The sequence below is a fragment of the Zootermopsis nevadensis genome, unplaced genomic scaffold (assembly GCF_977971745.1).
Source record: "Zootermopsis nevadensis isolate Lab colony 2312 unplaced genomic scaffold, Znev_1.0 Znev_ptg000019l, whole genome shotgun sequence".
In the NCBI taxonomy this organism is placed as follows: Eukaryota; Metazoa; Arthropoda; class Insecta; order Blattodea; family Termopsidae; genus Zootermopsis; species Zootermopsis nevadensis.
In genome coordinates this window covers 5,764,522-5,784,652 of record NW_028259151.1, presented here as the reverse complement: position 1 = coordinate 5,784,652, position 20,131 = coordinate 5,764,522, and the positions used below count along the sequence as shown (strand labels likewise).

General features: G+C 38.5%; 1 pseudogene across 1 annotated transcript; it reads right to left on the bottom strand.

The window, feature by feature from the left end:
- Positions 1–1,327: 1,327 nt before the first annotated feature.
- Positions 1,328–18,109, bottom strand: LOC147873376 (uncharacterized; annotated as a pseudogene). Its single transcript, XR_015535869.1, has 2 exons — positions 17,057–18,109; positions 1,328–10,975 (listed from the first exon to the last, which is right to left on the bottom strand). The product of XR_015535869.1 is annotated as an uncharacterized LOC147873376 (transcript).
- Between the last annotated feature and the right edge of the window lie 2,022 nt (positions 18,110–20,131).

Below are 20,131 nucleotides of genomic sequence, written 5' to 3'. Positions count from 1 at the left end.
CTTGAATTTTATGTCTAGTTTGTTTATTGCAGGGGAGGGGTGAGTGTAGATGTCACCACTTATCGTAATTGAACCATGATGATATCTAGTTCAACGCCTTTAATTTTTTTTAAATTTTTGTTTTACACATATTTTTATGACACTGAGGTCACTTTAATTACGATATTGAAGAATGTTGGGATATGAAGGAGACGCCTTTTGAATTGCTAATGTAATAAACAATGTTGTCGATACGCCTGCTAACATAATCCTACTGCCAATTAAGTAAAGTTTCTTAATCTTTAGGTTTGTCTCCTCTCAGCTGTCGTCAGGATAACATTTACGTCCCGTACTTTGACGGTGTTGCATCTCCGAAGCGCAGCATCCAAATACAGAAGAAGACTTGCTGTGAAAATAATTTAAAGTGGTAATTATTTCGAACTTCGGCCCTACCTCCGCTGTAAACACGAGCAATTCTCCGCGTATGTTGAGCGACGGCTCAAATTAGCAACCTTTTTTTTATTAGAACAAAGACACGGGGACGAGAGTAGGCCTTCGTCTATGAGGGAAGAGTTCAAAGACGGAAAGAATGGGGCAAGAACGAGGGGTAGTCAGAACGTTCATTAGGAAAGTACAATTTCATCCCCAACTTGTAATAACTCCGTTTCGTCTGTTCCCAATCTGTCTTCTCTCCTTTGCCTTTTTATATGGCCTCCAGATACTCTGCTCTTAAGAGGCATTGCAAAGCGGGGACATTCCTTAAAGAAAAGAACAGTCTACGTCTCTTCAAATAAGACTGCAAAAGTCCTGATAATTTTAATGAAGCCTGTTGCTCGCACTTACACAAATAACAAACTCAAAGGAGTAGAGACTTTCTTGTCCTGCTCGTATAGCTAATGGCATCTAGGCTGGTTTAAAATGTCCGGCATCTCATGGAATCTGATGTTCAAAACCGTCTTCATAACAGCCTGTCACTAGCCTCTATTCTGACTCGAATGGCTCCAGTACTCACTCGTATTCTATTTTTAAGATTTGTTTTAAAATTATCCTCCATCTACGCTTAGGTCTCCTATCGTCATATTAAAAATTGTGTATATTTCTCTTAATGTCGATGCGTGCTACATGTCTCCCGGCCATCCAATCCTCCTCAGTTTCATTGTTCTAATAATACTTGGTGAAGATTTCTAATTGCGAAACGTCTTACTTTATGACTTATCGCCTCATCTGTTATGCCGTTCTTGTTCTCATCACATCGCTCACATTCATGACGAAATATTATTGCTCCTCGCGTCTGATGATCTGAATAAGTTCCGAATGTAGGATCTGTGAAGGTTTAGTCAAATAAGCATTCACATTTTATTTATTTATTTATTTACTTACAAATTCTTTTAGTTCCTTTATACGTTAGGTTAAGAGACTGCATATCTGCTCGTAAAACGTTCTGCAGAATTCCTGTAACTGAATTCTCGATCTATAGGCCATTGAAGACAGATTAACTGCAAAATAACCACAACGTAACACCAAATTATACTCGCAATGGGAATGCCACGGAAGGTCGCTTACGGATAATGCAAACAGTCCACTTTCCTGCTACCGGGTTTTTGTTTTAAAAATAATGAAACAAAATAACACCATAAAATTATTTTATATTTACTGCACCTAAAAAGATGCCGTTGTGTTTAGTTTGCAAAACTAATTAGTTCTAAGGTTAAATAAGATTTAGATCATAATAAAATTTTAGATTTTTTCAGTTGATATTCTGAATGTTCGAAACTGCGAAAGCCAAGTTTCTTATTCTTACGAAGAGGCAATTACTGTAATTTAAAGTGAAGGTATGCCGTTGAATCAATTTGTACTAAAACCACCAGAAAATACAGCAGAATATATATAAACATCTGACAATCAAATGTTTTAAAAGTTATAAAACAAAAGGAGTGTTAGAGAGTTTAAGTTATTAAAATCTAGAGAAAGTATAATTGAATTTTGTAACATTTCCTTTAATTACAAGTACATTGGAAATCAAGAACAACTGGGGACAGTCCATTTTTATTTTTTTGTTATATTTTTTTTTCCACTTATTATTAGATATTTGATTAAGCGTATTATTTGTCGTTAAAGGACAATACTTGCTGTTAGACAATAATGATTCCATATATCATTAACATCATCATCATGAATACCTGAAATATGAGACGATATATTTTTGTAGAATAATAAGCATTTCATTTCAGTGGTATAGTAATATCCCACTTCTAATACATTATGAATTTCCTAGCTTCAATAGAGTGAAATTGGCTAATTGTGACTTTTTGCGTAACACTTACTAGGGCCATTGATTCTGGGATGATAAGTGATGTTGTACCTGCAGAATATAAAGTTTACTTTAGCAATGATGTGAACAAAGTTCCAACAAACTCTGAAACTGCTTTGCGGAGGAGCTGTAAATTCGATGTTGTATTACTAGCAATGATTATCATTTGTATGAAGCAAATCAGCATCACTGAAGTTTTTGACGAGCTGTAATATCGGCTCAGGAACGTGCATTATTATGCTTTCTGTTATAATAGGCTTATAATAAAACAAAACAACTTTTTACATTACGCCATAATTCCTCCTTATAAGACATAAAACATGCAAATAATACATGGTAACAATATATAATATTATTTGTGTGTATAATACCTTCTTAAACCGTTATTTTTTATTATTATTATTATTTATTGTTCTGTCTGACGACAGGTCCATATGAACAGGATCCTTCCACTCTTTTCTCGGACTGGGACCTGTTCATATACGTTCTTGGCAGATGATCCAGAAGTGGTTTGCCATTGCCTTCTTCTCTGTGTGAATGGAGTAATTGTTGGGATGCCACGGAGGAAAACTCCGTATTGCCTAGACCACGGCCTTGCCCAACACAAGTTGTAATTTGTTTGCTATTAGCAGTGTATACAAGAACATGTGTTATTTGTATATAGTCTTTTGTGTTTTTGTGACAGTGGGGGCTGCATCAGAAGAACTGTTTGTAATCAAAACACTTCAGTTGCAAACAGGTCCATTTGCAATAGTAAATCACGTTTTCACCTGTGCTCATGACGTTATAATTATAGTTTATCCTTCGCAGTCTGATGGCCATTGAGAGCGCGGTCAATTTTGTGGGCCCTTGGTAATTGACGTTAGCATTAAACTTCACAAAGAGTTTTGCACATTTTACGTTGTCCTTAATTACAGAAAGTTGTAAAGGTGATCTTCCGCCAGAATTCGGAATATTTACGTCTGCACCTTTCTCCACCAAATGCATTGCTAATTCAGTATAGTTGCGTGAAAGTGCGTAATGAAGTGGAGTGAAGCCGTTTGCATCGCGCGGGTTCAGATTAGCACCTGCCTCTATTAAGCAGTTCAAGGCATCCAAGTTACCAAAATGCACTGCGACATGTAAAGGTGGCGGTTCGCTGCCTTCACTACTACAGAAATTGACATCAGCGCCTCTTTCAATTAAATACTTCACTGTCTGTAAGTTGTGCTTCGCAATTGCAAGTTGTAACGGACTTGTGCCTCGTTCAACATTGCTGCCATTAATATCCGCGTCCTGTTCCAGTAAGAAACCTATCATTTTCAAATGTGCCCCGTTAGTTGCGAAGTGCAAAGCAGTTACATAATTGGTGCAAGCATTTACGTCTGCTCCATTCATTACAAGATAACGAACTACTTCTAGATGGCCATAATCTGCAGCCTCCATTAGCGGAGTCCGGCCATTTGCGTTAGCTATCTCTAAATCATCGCCTCTTTCGACTAGAAATTCCGTTGCTCTCAGATTACCATGGCGAGCTGCTTTGTGTAGCGGAATTTCGTCTTCTCTATTCGTCTCGTTGACAGAGATTCCTTTACCTACTAAAAACGTCATAAGGTCTACATTATCAGCTTCAGCAACGAAGTGGAGAGCAGTTTCATTGTCCAAGCTGCGAACTTTAATATCAGCGCCTCTTTCAATGAAGTACTTCACTGTCTGTAAGTCGTTATTCTCAATTGGAAATTTTAATTTAATTTTGCCTCATTCAACATTGCTGCCATTAATATCCGCGCCCTGTTCCTTTAAGAAATTCATCACTTTAAAATGTGCCCCTTCAGTTGCCAAGTGCAAAGCAGTTTCATCATTCTTGCAAGCATTTACGTCTGCTCCCTTCATTGTAAGATAACGAACTACTTCTAAAGAGCCACCGGATGCAGCCTCCATCAGTGGAGTATGGCCAAATGCGTCAGCTGTCTCTAAACGAGCGCCTCTTTCGACTAGAAATTCCGTTGCTCTCAGATTACCACAGAAAGCTGCGTTGTGTAGCGGAGTATCGCCGTATTTATTCGTCACGTTGACAGACATTCCTTTATCTACTAATAACGTCATAATGCCTACAATACCACCTTGAGCAGCGAAGTGAAGAGCAGTTTTATCTTTGAAGCTGCGAACTTTAATATCAGCGCCTCTTTCCACTAGAAATTCCGTTGCTCTCAGATTACCATGGCGAGCTGCGTAGTGTAGCGGAGTTTTGCCGCGTTTAGTCGTTTCGTTGACAGACATTCCTGCATCTACTAATAACGTCATAATGTCTACTTTATTACGTACAGCAGCGAAGTGAAGAGCAGTTCTATTGTCGAAGCTGCGAACATTAATATCAGCGCCTCTTTCGACTAGAAATTCCGTTGCTCTCAGATTACCATAGCGAGCTGCTTTGTGTAGCGGAGTTTCGCCGCCTGTACTCGTTTCGTTGACAGACATTCCTTTATCTACTAATAACGTCATAATATCTACATTATCAGCTTCAGCAGCGAAGTGAAGAGCAGTTTCATTATTGAAGCTGCGAACTTTAATATCAGCGCCTTTTTCCACTAGAAATTTTGTTGCTCTCAGATTACCAAAGAAAGCTGCGAAGTGTAGCGGAGTAACGCCGTATTTATTCGTTTCGTTGACAGACATTCCTGCATCTACTAAAAACGTCATAAGGTCTACATTATCAGCTTTAGCAGCGAAGTGGAGAGCAGTTTCATTTTTGAAGCTGCGAACTTTAGTATCAGCGCCTCTTTCCCCTAGAAATTCCGTTGCTCTCAGATTACCAAGGCGAGCTGCGACGTGTAGCGGAGTTTCGCCGCCTCTACTCGTTTCGTTGACAGACATTCCTTTATCTACTAATAACGTCATAATGTCTACTTTATTACGTTCAGCAGCGAAGTGAAGAGCAGTTCTATTGTCGAAGCTGCGAACATTAATATCAGCGCCTCTTTCGACTAGAAATTCCGTTGCTCTCAGATTACCAAAGAAAGCTGCGTAGTGTAGCGGAGTTTTGCCACTTGTAGTCGTCTCGTTGACAGACATTCCTTTATCTACTAATAACGTCATAAGGTCTACAATACCACCTTGGGCAGCGCAGTGAAGAGCAGTTTCATTATTGAAACTGCGAAAATTAATATCAGCGCCTCTTTCGACTAGAAATTCCGTTGCTCTCAGATGACCATGGCGAGCTGCTTTGTGTAGCGGAGTTTCGCCGCCTGTACTCGTCTCGTTGACAGACATTCCTGCATCTACTAATAACGTCATAAGGTCTACAATACCACCTTGGGCAGCGCACTGAAGACCAGTTTCATTATTGAAACTGCGAAAATTAATATCAGCGCCTCTTTCGACTAGAAATTCCGTTGCTCTCAGATTACCATGGCGAGCTGCTTTGTGTAGCGGAGTTTCGCCGCCTGTACTCGTCTCGTTGACAGACATTCCTGCATCTACTAATAACGTCATAAGGTCTACATTATAAGCTTGAGCAGCGAAGTGAAGAGCACTTCTATTGTCGAAGCTGCGAACTTTAATATCAGCGCCTCTTTCCACTAGAAATTCCGTTGCTCTCAGATTACCACGGCGAGCTGCGTAGTGTAGCGGAGTTTTGCCGCGTTTAGTCGTTTCGTTGACAGACATTCCTTTATCTACTAATAACGTCATAATGTCTACTTTATTACGTTCAGCAGCGAAGTGAAGAGCAGTTTCATTAAAGAGGTTGCGAACATTAATATCAGCGCCTCTTTCCACTAGAAATTCTGTTGCTCTCAGATTACCACGGCGAGCTGCGTAGTGTAGCGGAGTTTCGCCGCCTGTACTCGTCTCGTTGACAGACATTCCTTTATCTATTAATAACGTCATAAGGTCTACATTATGAGCTTGAGCAGCGAAGTGAAGAGCAGTTCTATTGTCGAAGCTGCGAACATTAATATCAGCGCCTCTTTCCACTAGAAATTCCGTTGCTCTCAGATTACCATGGCGAGCTGCTTTGTGTAGCGGAGTTTTGCCGCGTTTAGTCGTTTCGTTGACAGACATTCCTTTATCTACTAATAACGTCATAATGTCTACTTTATTACGTTCAGCAGCGAAGTGAAGAGCAGTTTCATTTTTTAAGCTGCGAACATTAATATCAGCTCCTCTTTCAATTAAGAACTTCACTGTCTTTAAGTTGTAATACGCAATTGCAACTTCTAACGGACTTATGCCTAGTTCAACATTGCTGCCATTAATATCCGCGCCCTTTTCCAGTAAGAAATCCATCATGTCCAAATCTGCCTTTTCAGTTGCCAAGTGGAAAGCAGTGCCTTCATTGTTGCAAGCATTTACGTCTGCTCCCTTCATTGTAAGATAACGAACTACTTCTAAAGACTCACCAGATGCAGCCTCCATCAGCGGAGTCTGGCCTTCTGCATTAGTTATCTCTAAATGAGCGCCTCTTTCGACTAGAAATTCCGTTGCTCTCAGATTACCACGGAGAGCTGCGTAGTGTAGCGGAGTATCGCCGTTTCTATCCGACTCGTTGACAGAGATTCCTTTACCTACTAAAAACGTCATAAGCTCTACATTATCATCGTCAGCAGCGAAGTGGAGAGCAGTTTCACCATTGTTGCAAGCATTTACGTTTGCTCCCTTCATTGTAAGATAACGAACTACTTCTAGATGGCCACCAGATGCAGCCTCCATCAGCGGAGTCCGGCCATTTGTGTTAGCTACCTCTAAATCAGCGCCTCTTTTGACTAGAAATTCTGTTGCTCTCAGCCTACCACGGTAGGCTGCGTAGTGTAGCGGAGTTTCGCCGCTTGTACTCGTTTCGTTCACAGACATTCCTTTATCTACTAATAACGTCATAATGTCTACATTATCAGCTTCAACAGCGCAGTGAAGAGCAGTGTCATTGTTGAAGCCACGAACATTAATATCAGCGCCCCTTTCAATAAGAAGTCTTACAACTTTCTCTTGGCTGTACAATAAAGCTATGTGAAGAAGAGGTAATTTATGATATTTACTTTCAGGATCCGATACAACGGCATTAATATCAAAACCGGAGTTCATTATGAAGACCAACAAGTTTCTGTGTCCCTTCTCAGCACATTTGTACAGTGCTGCATGTCTCCACTTCTGGTCCTGGTAAAATTCAGGAAGCACATTATCGTCAGCGCCACCCTGTAACAAGCTGTCCACAGCCATCCATGATCTCGTTTTGGCAGCGTACCTCAGCGGTGTCCACTTAAGGACTCCATCTGATATGTTGGTGTCAACACCTGTGACTGACAATAATGTTTTTATAATTAAGCTATTATACGAAGCTGCCAAATGCAACGCAGTTCTACCACCGTTGTCTACGCTGTTCACATCTGTTTCCTCCCCCAGCAACTTATTGACAGCTTCCGGGTCATTGTTCAAAACAGCATCATGGAGTCCGATTTTATCTGCAAGCATCCTGTCGAAAATATTCCGTATTACCTCGTACCTTCGGTTGAAAAGAGTGTCTGAAATGAAACTGTCACACTTAGAAAAGTTCTCTGTAAACCATTTGGCAGAAAAATATTCAGCAAAACATCGATGGATAAAACTCGGCCTGCTTTCCGTAAAGTCAGTTATCATTCCACATTGATCTGCTTCTCCACTTTGAAAGAATTTCGTTGCTTTTTGCAAGTAGTTGGGAACTTCTGTATCACGGAGCCGACTGAGTTCGTCGCGGGAGAACAGCGACATTAACCCTGGAATCATGTGTTTCTTTACGTACTTCTGTCTCAACTGTTTTGGAATACGTTTTGAGCAATCCATATCGTTCTTCTCTTTCAAGTAAATATTACATTTCGTCTCCGTAAATTTCCTAAAGAGATCGAGTAAATTAAAGTTTTCTGGTAAATTAACCTTCCCACTTAAGCAGTAATTTTCAACTTCCTTCACAAAAGCTTCAGCTAACATCATTGTATGTAATGGAATGCCCGTAAATTTTCCATCTTCGTCGCTAAAGTTCTTTGAAGTCGACCTGAGCAGCTTTTCGGCGAAATTTCGCAGACTTCTTTGGTTCAGTTTTCCATTTGTTTTATTCCAGAACTGTTCCAAAAAAGTAATCTGATCCTGCCTCGTAAATGGCCGTAACGTAAAAGCAAATTTCATCAAGGTCTTCTCCAAATTTTTCTGGTAGGTGGAACGTGATGAAACCCAAATCTTCGAATCAATTTTATTCCTTATTTCTCTTATTAACTTCTCTACCTTACTACTGTAATCTGGACTTATTTCATCGAATCCATCCAATATTACAACTAAGTTCCCTGTCTGCTCCAACGCATGTAGGAATATTTTCTTTTCTAGTTCTAAATCTTTTTGTTCCTTCGAATGAGCGGCTTCCCACAGGAATTCCTTGCATTTGTCCATGCATTCTTCTTCAAATTTAGTACTTTCCAGTCTACTCGTGTGTTTATTTAGATTCAGTCTTAGCACCCACATCGAATGTTTCCACTTCCTTATTTCATGTTCCATATGGGAGAGAAACGTAGATTTTCCCATTCCTGGTTCAGCTGCAAGCAACATGGTGGAGCCATTGTGTTCCATTAAACTCTTGACGTCATACGACTCACATTTAGTTCTGTAAATATATTTGCGGATGACATCAATGTCACTACTCGAGTCTCTCCATACAAAGTAACGGTCTTCCCTATGAACCCAATGCACATTTTTGCAAAATATTTTCAGTTCCTTAAAGTTACTTTCTGGGTGTTTGTTTCCAAGAATAACGTATCTAACTTCCTCTGGGTTGACTGTTTGAGAAATATTATGATGCCCTATAGGTTTGTTGGAAGGGTCTACAATCTTAAAACCATAGTTTCTTGAAATTTCATCAAATATAAATTCATACACTTTCTCGCTGGTATGTAAGTACTCTTTCAGTTTGCTCGGTTCTAACCCAGTAATTGCAAACGTAATAGTGGTGTCTGCTGACTTCAGAATATAATCATACAAATACACATGATGCTCCAATATGCGTGAGACATAGCAACTGGGAGGATCAGACAACTTTCTGCCAATACACATTTTCCGTTTCCTGCTCAACAATAAGGACAAAGCTTGTGAGTTTATACTCTGCTTTATATCTTCAAGAGGGTCTTTACCTATCAGTGCCTCTAAAGGGACCTCCGTTCCTTGAAAATCAACAGTTTTTTCCAGTACAAGTTCCTGTGATTTGTTATCCAAGTCAAACAAATTGCAGTCATCTTCATACTCCGCGTATAAATTTTCCAGTTTCTGTTGAATTTGGGAAGCCAAATGTGGATGTTTATGTTGTGAAATTACAACACACTTTTTCTGATGAAGTTGCAATATGTCCGTAAGAATATCGGTCAAATTCTTATCATCATTGTCAGAGCCTTCCTCACAATCAATGACCAAGACAGAACTCCACTTGTAAGGCCAGAGTTTAAGAATTTCTTCACGTCGATCCAATAACGATTTTAAACTAATAAATAATGAATTTTCTTGACCTAAAGAATTGAGAGCCTGATATATTTTCAATTTGGATAAAGTTCCACAATTTTTTTTGGAAATGACGTTTAATAATTTGCTGCGTTGCAAGGCTTCAGACAGCGGTTGCATATGTTGTTCAGTGAAACGTATACCATATTCAATGGATTCTTGAACGTCTTTATCCGAAAATTCATTTATCTTCTCAATCCGATTCTGTTTTATATTTTGCCAGAAACGCGAACATTCACTGAGCCAAGGTACATTGCCACTTTTCTTCCACCACTGAGTCACACATTCCTCGAGCTCTTTGTAGATGGAATCTGTGCCTGAAGGTGATGTATGACAAGCTTCTTGAAATTCTTTCTTAATTAAATTTTCGAAGGTACTTTCATTTGACTGGCATTGAAATATTTTCACTTTCTGCAAGAATTCTTTGTAAAATAAAAAATTACAATTCCCCCTCTGCTTGATCAGTTGTCCTAAGTCATCTCTGCTCGGCTTAGAATTTAAATTTTTCAGCTTCTCTTTTATGGCTTTGTTTTTGTAGTTTCTATCAATATTCTCCTTTTCTTGCTTAATTTCATTATCTACATATACTCCCATATTCACCAGAAATTTCAGTTTCAGAAGAAAATTATAATAATTTGAGAGTTCTTCAAAAAAGTCGAAAATTTCTTTATCAGATTCCTCATCGAAAGTTACATATTTCCCTTCATTTGACCCTGAACTCAATATGCTCACTGGGTCTTTGTCGTCTCCAACTTCACAGTCGGTATCCAGCCTGGCATTAGTGTAAATTATAAACTCGAAGTCATCAAACGAACCACACAGTTTGAGATTACTGTCTTTAGAAACACCCTTTTTAATTTGACAGTACGATTCGAAATATTTGACCAAACTGAAATCTCCAGACAGATGTATGAGGCTGTTGCGCGTAATTGTAAGTTTGTTTTCCTTATGCTTAAGTTGTATGAAACACGTCTTATAAATATCTTGTCCTTTCAATCTGTACTTGAAGACCACGTCGTCAAAGGCCCCAGCGAAGTCGACGTTTGAAGCCAGATGGAATTCCTCCATCTTGTTGAGGCCCCGCGCGAAGAGGAACGAAGCCATTCTGATGCCGTACATCTGTCCGTGCAGTCCAACTGAACCAGATCTCTTTTTGTACTTGAGAAGAACTCCGTCGTGCAGGGTCGTGGCCGAGTTCTCCTGGTTGAAGAAAACGCAAATAAGTGACTTCACTTGAGAACAACGTGCACTTTAATAACTGTCTGGTTCATGAAACCGACTCAGTACATTATATTTATTCTTGACGTTCTTACAGTGTTAGTCAAGTCATCCTCCGACTTAATATATGGATCTATTTCACTGTCCACATGAGTCCGTCATTGAATTGCATACTGTGACACATGAATCGTTATGATCAAGGCTGTTTGCCGAATTTCGTAAAAAGTTAACTTATCTTTGGAGTAAAATTATTATCCCCAAGATTTAGGGTATCTTTTATTGCTTACAGTGCTTATACTTACTTATCTTTCTTCAAATTTATTCTCATTGTGTTTCATAATACGGATACTAGTACAAGTACATTAACAAGTAGTATAAATTTCTATTCTATTACAAGCCTATTTGGATTTCAGATACTGTAGGATTATTAGCTTACACTTATCTAAAATTAATAGGTAGTCACATCAAATGGCAATTGCATATTCTCAGACATAGTTTAGATAACAAATATAAAACCTGTTCTCTATTTAAGAGACAGTTAACTTTTGATATAGGCTATATCGTTGTTTAATTTATTTACTTTGCATTTGTCTGGCCTGCAGTCCAGAATTGATAACGTATCTAAAGACAAAAATACTTGAAAATTAACTTTGGCCCCAATACACTAACATTCTTGAATGACGAGTACTTTCCTTCTTATGAGGCTGGCGAGACGTGTAAATTAAAAACCTTAGAGATCAGTTTCTGGAGTAGTTTCCGACCAGATATAACTTCAAAGTTTCGCGTCATAAAAACCCGTTCAGTCTTAGTGAAAATAAACCATGGAAACGGACGGACAGGACCGTCTTGATATAAGATATGTGATAAGTGAGAGGCCAATGTTATCTTACGAAAGAATTAAGCTTGGGTTCGGAATAGATAATCCACATATCGATGTTAGTGTTCTCCATTATGACGAAGTGTGAACTTCTGGGAAGATACCAACATTTAGGAGGAACATACTGCCTTCATCTCCATGGATGGTGACGAAGGAAAAAACTTATTCTACATAAAGTGACCAATGAAATGGTAGTTTGTACGAGTTCTTAACCCTTTGGTGTGATAGAAACAACATATAGGCTTGTCCATATTTATTTGTCATTGTTGAGCCACTGGAATGAAAAATAACTGAATTTACATTGTTGCAGTAATTACATGAACATCATTGTATGAACAATAACCCTGGGTAGAATTTTGCCCCATACTAGAACAAAGTGCTCCTTTCGGAGCTCATTTCGTCTATCAACGTCATTCGGCAAAAAAGTGTAACGAAGACGGATCACAAAAATATGTAAGATCAATATCAACAAATCGACAAAAATGGTTACCTAGGAAACGCCATCTGTTTACTCGGCATACAATGAAAGGAAGGGTGGTAAAACACTTTTTAAAATATTGAGTAATAAACTAAAGTAACCAACCCGAATGGGGGGTTCAAACACTTGACGAACCCCCTTTCGGGGGGGTTCATTGCGTTTTAAAATCTTGAGTAAGACACTAAACTAACCCCCCGAAGTGTTTAAACCCCTTCCTGTCATTGTACTTATTGCCTAAATATAATTTAAAACAGAGACGTCATTTTTCGTAATCGTAATATATCAAATGAGCTCCTTTCGCCTATCAAGGTCATTCGGCAAAAAAGTGTAACGAAGACGGGTCACAAAAATGTGTAAGATCAATATCAACAAATCGACAACAATGGTTACCTAGGAAACGTCCTCTGTTTACTCGACATACAATGAAAGGAAGGGGGTTAAAACACTTGAACAACACCCCCCAAGGGGTTGCGTTTTAAAATCTTCAGTAAGAGTATGGGATTGCTCAAGTGTTTAAAATGCTACCAGTGGTCATGTGTTTAATAATTTAAATAGTTGATAACGTCTTCTTTCAATTTTCTTCATTTCTTAAATAGTTCTGATGTTTTAGTTCTTTACGTCGCTGTTCGGAGGCCAACTGTCAGTCAAATCTTCATTTTCAAGAATGCGATATGCTGCTTCTGGAGCAGTGATCATGCGACTGTATTGGTAGTTGGTGATCTCGTCGTTGAGAAGCGTCATATGTTTGATGACGTTACTTTTTGATAGACGACAAATCACAAATCTTTTTGCTACATATATCATTATTGTATGAGCCGGCGTAGCTGTCAGTGTAGTGACTAGCTACGAGCTTGGCGACTGGGGTTCGATCCCAGGCGAGGGCTGAGGATTTTTCCTCAAGCCTCTGCGTGCAGACTGGCTATGGGCCCCACCCAGCCTGCTGTCCGATGGGTACCGAGGTCCTTTCCCCGGGGAGTAAAGTGCGGCCGGGGCGTGATGCTGACCACTCACCCCCATCTAGTGCCGAAATGTCAAGAAAGAGAGGAGCTATACCCCACTCCCCCAAGCGCCTCTATGGCACGTACCGGGATAACTTTACTTTTTTATATCATTATTGTAGTTATTCCTTAGTTGCCTAGCTGATATCATCGCGCTGATGTGGCATAAGGAACACCTTTGGAATTTCAGTGTACTCTAAACAGCACTTCTTTCAATCTTACAATACGAATGAATTATTATGTGCGGTTACTCATTACTTTATTAACATGAAATATAACTGAAGTAGACGGACGTAAAATTATTCTGAATTACTAAATTACTAAAACTGTATCAAGATACACGATATAATAATAATAATAATAATATAATATATTTGGTTTAGAACTATATACAGAGATCTGTGGCCGCCTAACACCAGGTTTTCACGGCCACAGTCCTTACATACGTAGGACTATTAGCACTACTGCTTACTACAACTATTCACTAATGCTACTCTACATGACTATTCCTTAATCCCTAATACTATTTACATAACTCTTTCGTATTGTTCTCGTGCCTTTTACCCCAGTGGCAGTTCTAAATTCCTAATTTTGACCTGTCTTTTATATCTTACTTTGTACAGAAATTTCCCTACATCCCTGACCTCCGTGTCATTCGTAGTGCTTAAAGTTTTCTTGAAGGCCAACTCTTCACCAACGGTGAACCATTTGTTCCTCAGGAGCTGTTCCCTCCACCTCCCGGTTTCCGTACACTTTAATAGTATGTGAATCTCGCTTTCTGTCGCCCCACATAAAGGGCATATTTTTCTATCCATGCCCCCCCTCATCCCTCTCAGCTTCCAAATACCCGCTCTGAACCATGCCCATCCCTCCTTCTCCACCCTCGTATAACAAACAGTGTAACCCTGTCTACCCCACCCTGATTTCATCTCCCCGTACAACGCCAAAGATCTCTTTTCTCTAATTTTAGCAAAAACGTTCTGTCGTTCTATGGCGTTGCGTCTCTCCTTTGAAATTTCCCACGTCCTGCCCACGCTTCTTCCTTGCGGATCCTGCCAAATATACCCCAACCCTAATTTATCTAATTCCTCTTTTACTCCCTTAGCCCATCCACCAATTTTCAAGTTCATTACCTGCCAGTCGTAGCATCTCTTTACTAAATCCTCCCTGTCCATTTGCAAAATCCTTAACCAAAATTTTGTGACCAACCATAAAACCTTGCTCCTCCTGCTGTCTCTCCCCAGTTCCACCTCGGCTACCCCATTTGCTCCGACCCTTGGTATCCCTAGGACCTTCTTACAAAATCTCCCGTGGATTACATCAACTTCTTTCCATCCCTCCTCCAATCCCCATATTTCCGCCCCATACATCATACCATCTCGTATTCATTTTCTAAAATATTTATTCTCATATGTGGTATTCTGGCTAAGCACTTGTCTATCGCCACTAAGGGATACACGACATATTAAAGAAACCCATTTAAACTGTCTGTACGAATGTAAGATAATATTTATTATCATAAAGTATTACAGATAATGCTTATATCTATTCAATTGTTTAACAAAAGATGAACGGTATATTAAAAACCCATTTTAAAGTCTATGTCTATATGAATGTAAGATCATATTTATAATCATAAAAGATTATAGGTAAAGCTTATTATCAATCCAATTGTTTAACACTTCACATCGAGATAAGTAAACAATAACTTTGAAACTTATGAACTTATCACAAGATATCCTTTGGAATCGAGGAATTGTGACGCAAGGAATCTTTGGGTGAATCATGATCTATGACTGGCACAGCCAAAGTGTCCTGTGGTCACGTTCTGCATGTAGAATAATCTAGAAAGAAGTGTTTGCCATTCTTGGAATTCCAATGAAATAAATGTCTTACACTGGTAGGCCTTTAGTTGTTACGAAAGATAAGATTTATGTTACAAATATACGAGATACGTAGATACAGCTGGGTAGTGACTTGCCAGTTCACAAATATTACACATTTCATATATATATTGGAAAGTACGCTTAGGACGCAATACGAATTAACAAAGTATTTGCATGAATTGGTGGCATGTATAACAACAAGACAGACACGTTTTCTTTTCTTAGTTCTTGTTGTTAAAAATTTGTGATTTGTCGTCTCTATTAAAAAATGACGTCATCAAACAAATGACGCTTCTCAACGACGAGATCATCAACTACGAAGACGGTCGCATAATCACTGCTCCAGAAACAGCACATCGCATTCCTGAAAATTAAGATTTGACTGACAGTTGGCCTCCGAACAGCGACGTAAAGAACTAAAACATCAGAACTATTTAAGAAATGAAGAAATGTGAAAGGAGACGTTATCAACTGTTTGAAGTACCAGCACCGACAAAGTGAACTGATACTAATAATACTAAACATTCAAGTCATACTACTCAATCGATATATTACGATTACGAGAACTATTACGAAAATTGACGTCTCTGTATTTAAATTATATTTAGGAAATTAATACAATGAATAGAAGGGATTAAAACACTTGAGTATGAGGGGTCAGTTAAGAGGGGGTTAGTTTAATGTCTTACTCAAGATTTTAAAACGCAAGCAAGAGAGACATAAATTTAATTTAAATACAGAGACGTATTTACGTCAAATTCTCGTGATCCGTGGTTCCACTGCCAACTTTTTCACTTAGATCTTGATTGTTAGCGAGAATTTGTAGAACAGCTTTATAGCAAATACTGAGAACATCCAGAGCCTTCTAGAAAATAAACATTCAAATATGTAGTATGTATTACGGGACTTTTCGAAGTGTTTCCTGGTCAATGTTGGCAAGTCTCTTTTCTCAGTTCCTCCAAACTTCCCGAGTTATTATAACAAATTCTTTGTTTCAGAAATTCCCATGCATAAATAACTGGAATGGTAATGTATGACCACGTCCAGTTCCAACAATGTGCCTGCAGAATAATTTTTGCAATAAAACAGTTTATTTCGCAGTTTGGGCTAAGGCCCCATTACGGAGCGGTACTTTTCATTTTGTTCCAACAGAGAAATGAAATGACGAAAAATATTCTGGTACCGTTAATTGTCTCTCTAAACCCTCGAAAATCTTCCGAAGCATTGTTACAAGTCGGTGCATTGTTGTCTTATTTGTTTGTGAGTATACGCATTGCAAAATGTTTCAGGAAGATGAGAAAAAGAGAAAGGACACACGTTCTTCTCGTGAATACGCCATGTTTGCATCTGCACAACTTTCGCGCAACTTTTGTGAGCAGCGTCCTAGTGACCAGTAACCACTGGAGACACTGGAAATGTCTGTTATACTTGGTTAGATCATATTTTGGTATAATTTCTTATTCCGGAGCACGGCAATTTTGTTGGGTTACATTTAATTTGGTGCACAATATAATTCACTATTTCATGTTAATGTGAACGGTTTCATTATTATTATTATAATTTCCGACATTTTATTTTCACACAATTTCTCCATTAACTGAAAGTTATAACCTTGACAAGAAACCCTTTACATCCCCACAAGAAACTATAATATCGACAGCTGAATCTCCAGTTAGTCTACTTTGTGTTAATTTTAACGTCGCAAAGTCACTTCCTATGAAAATGGCTTATATTTCTTGAATCCCCATGACATTCAATCTGTAACGTTCCCTATGAAACTTAAACATGGGCATAAATGAGAGTTTAAAGAATTGCAGATCTTACCTCTCCTCCGTTTGGGCCCGGATTCAGTTCAACACAGCCGATAACAAGGAGCGAAGCCAATAGAAAACAGCTGAACCACCTGAAACTGTCATTGTCGCGTTTTCTACCAGCGAAACTTTCCATAATCACGCACTTCCCTGGTCTTCCGCCACTCCACCGGCCAATTGCGGCCCTCCATTGTTCGGTAGTTTCCCCCATGGCGCAAGCGGTTACTTAGTTTTACTCAGACACCAACTTTGATGTTTAAAACAAATTTCGATTTACTACAGTTTGTATCGTCGCCTGTTTCGTAGTGTTTTATTTTATTTTGATGGAAACTTAAGGCATCTCACAAAAATATAATTCATTTATGAAAATGAGATGTAATTAAACAAATAATTGCCACGTCTTTTAGAAATATGTACAATTAAGAAGTTTGTCTAAGTAACATTGAACTATTTTTGAGGGTGTAATTAATACTTAAGTTTATGAAGATTCAGTTGATATCTGACATATGTATCAAAGACGTATTTGATTTTAAAATAATTTCAGACATGTAATAAACGCTGTAAGGAATTTGTGTTCAGTAACGGTAAATGCCATTTTAATAAAAAACTATCGATTTTCAAGTCTTGGTTGTGTAACTTCCAGAACGCGTACATTTTCTATTCTAGCGCAGTAATAAGAGCACGAACAGAAACCTTATTGGTATGATAATAATGAAATTGTCAATATTCACTAACACAATTATCCTCTTTTCTGTAGCGAAAAGCAAATTTTATTCCCTTTTTTCAAAAGAGCTGTTATATGTTCACACCATAACAAAACCAGTTGTTCAGTTCAGTATTTTAAATAACGACAATCGACAAGAGGAATTGTCTCTTTAAGTAAAACAAACGCAGTCCCTTCACCTAAATCTTCTGGAGTGATCGGTTATGGTATTTGCGACTGGGGCGCAGTTACAAATAGGCTTACACTTATCTTCATAGAGATATGATAAAGCTGTCATTTTATGTTGAGCGTCTTGCGATATGAAGTTGTTTGTTACAGATAACTTCTGTATCTCTTACCACTTATCTAGACGAGTGGGCTTCCAGGTACAAGTTAACTTAAGATTTGGAATTCCACTTTGAATGTGAAATAGACGTTAAAATTCCCGTAATGATCTTGTCGATGTGGTTCATATTCTTTGTGACGTTTGTTTCTAATGAAAATGGACATCACTTATTGACATTCTGTATTCACATGGGCACGTTTTGTAAAGAGTTTTAGATTCTATGCGTATCTTCTGAATTACATTCCTCGATACGCATGAAGGAGGTTCGACGCTGGTAAAAGGATTTAAAGTTTGATCGCGTATGGGATATTGATGCTCGTCATGATACTGAAATAAACCCGCGGATAGCCAAAGCGCGTATAATGAGAGTCTTCCGTACTCGTCGTCTCATTCACCTTCTTACTTAGAATAACTTTTCACACCATAATCATAGGCAGAGACAAAACAGCTGGATGATATATGAATACTTGCCTTTTTTAGAAATAGATATAAAAATAACTTTCCTGTTTGCATCATCCGTGCGTTTCCCTAGACTCTCCACAAGTACTAAATAAAACAACAAATTCTTCCCAGTTCCTTTCGATTCACCATAGAACTTACAAACCTCGAAATTGATAGAATCTATGAAACAAATAAAAGACTTGCAAACTGCGATATTAATTCTTATAAATGAAAAACACAAACGATGGAAATTAAAGCAAAATTTCATTTAAATTCGTGCATTAGAATCCTTGGAAAATTAATTTTCAGGCTTCTTTGCTGGTTATGAAATTCCACGTCATTTGCGGAACCGAATAATTTAGTGCCACGTTAGGAAGAGCTACGTGAAACTTCCCATCAATGTTTTTTTGATTTGACGGCGATAACAGCAAACGCTTGGTTAATAATACAAATTATAAAACTCCTCGATAGACCTAAGCAATTTTCTCCATCTTCCTGCTATTTTCTTCTCTCGTAAGTGTAAATATTCTCAGCGTTATTGTCTCCAACACACTAAAAAAATGTTCCCTCCTGCGTGTGAGAGGCCAAGTCACACTCAAGATAGACAACAGGTATAGTGGCAACTGCAATTATGAAGATTTCTGTTTTCTGGGTTGTTGCGTAGTGTAGTCTGGTAGATGTCCATCAATGAATCATCGCCCTGATTACAGAGGCTGCATGACCTCTGAAATGTTGGTAAACATCTAACAGACTACACGGCGCAACAACCCAGAAGACGGAAATCTTCAGACTCACGGCTGTAAAAACCTCAAATTTTACAACTGAAATTATTTTATGAACCACGTCCATCGCACGACGTGGCTAAATGTCGAAAGCGAATGTTATAAACTACAAAGTAAGAATAATATCATTTTAAGTAAATACGTACATTTAAATATTAGAGAAATAATCTTAATTATGAAATAACAGTGGAGTCAAATTTGAACAATATTTACATATTTAATGTTATTTAAGAAAGTATAGGAAATGTATGTATGTGTATGACTAATCGACTAACAAATTAAGTACTTTAGTACAAACTTACGTACACAGTTTCCGAATTGTGATCTTTTATTCTTTGCTCAATGAACTATATATTTTCTTCGGCCGATGTACCCTATGGCGCCATCCATGCGAAGTTCACAGACTAGCAACTGCTGTTTAACAATTGCTGTCGACTATAGCAACGACTTTTGGCTTAGCAAAATCCTCTCTCCACTGCAGACCTCAAAAATATAAGATTCTGCTATTTGGCAGTCGTACATTTCGTGGCCTTTTTGCCAGAATATGGATGTGAGTCCTTGACTTCCTATAGGACTTAAGCCCCGCCAAAGCAGCCCATTTATAATTCGAATAATGTGGCTGAAAAAGACAGCGATAAGACGAGTCAGACCTGAGTTTTACGTCGGATTCCTTGAGAAAACAAGCCCTGAACTTTGTCCTATGAACTAATCATGAGGAATAAAAGTGTTGCTTCTGGGGGATAGAAACATCTCTGCACTTTAAAGTGGGCCACTGAAAGGCAAATGTATTTATAGGAATCACACAGATGACGACAA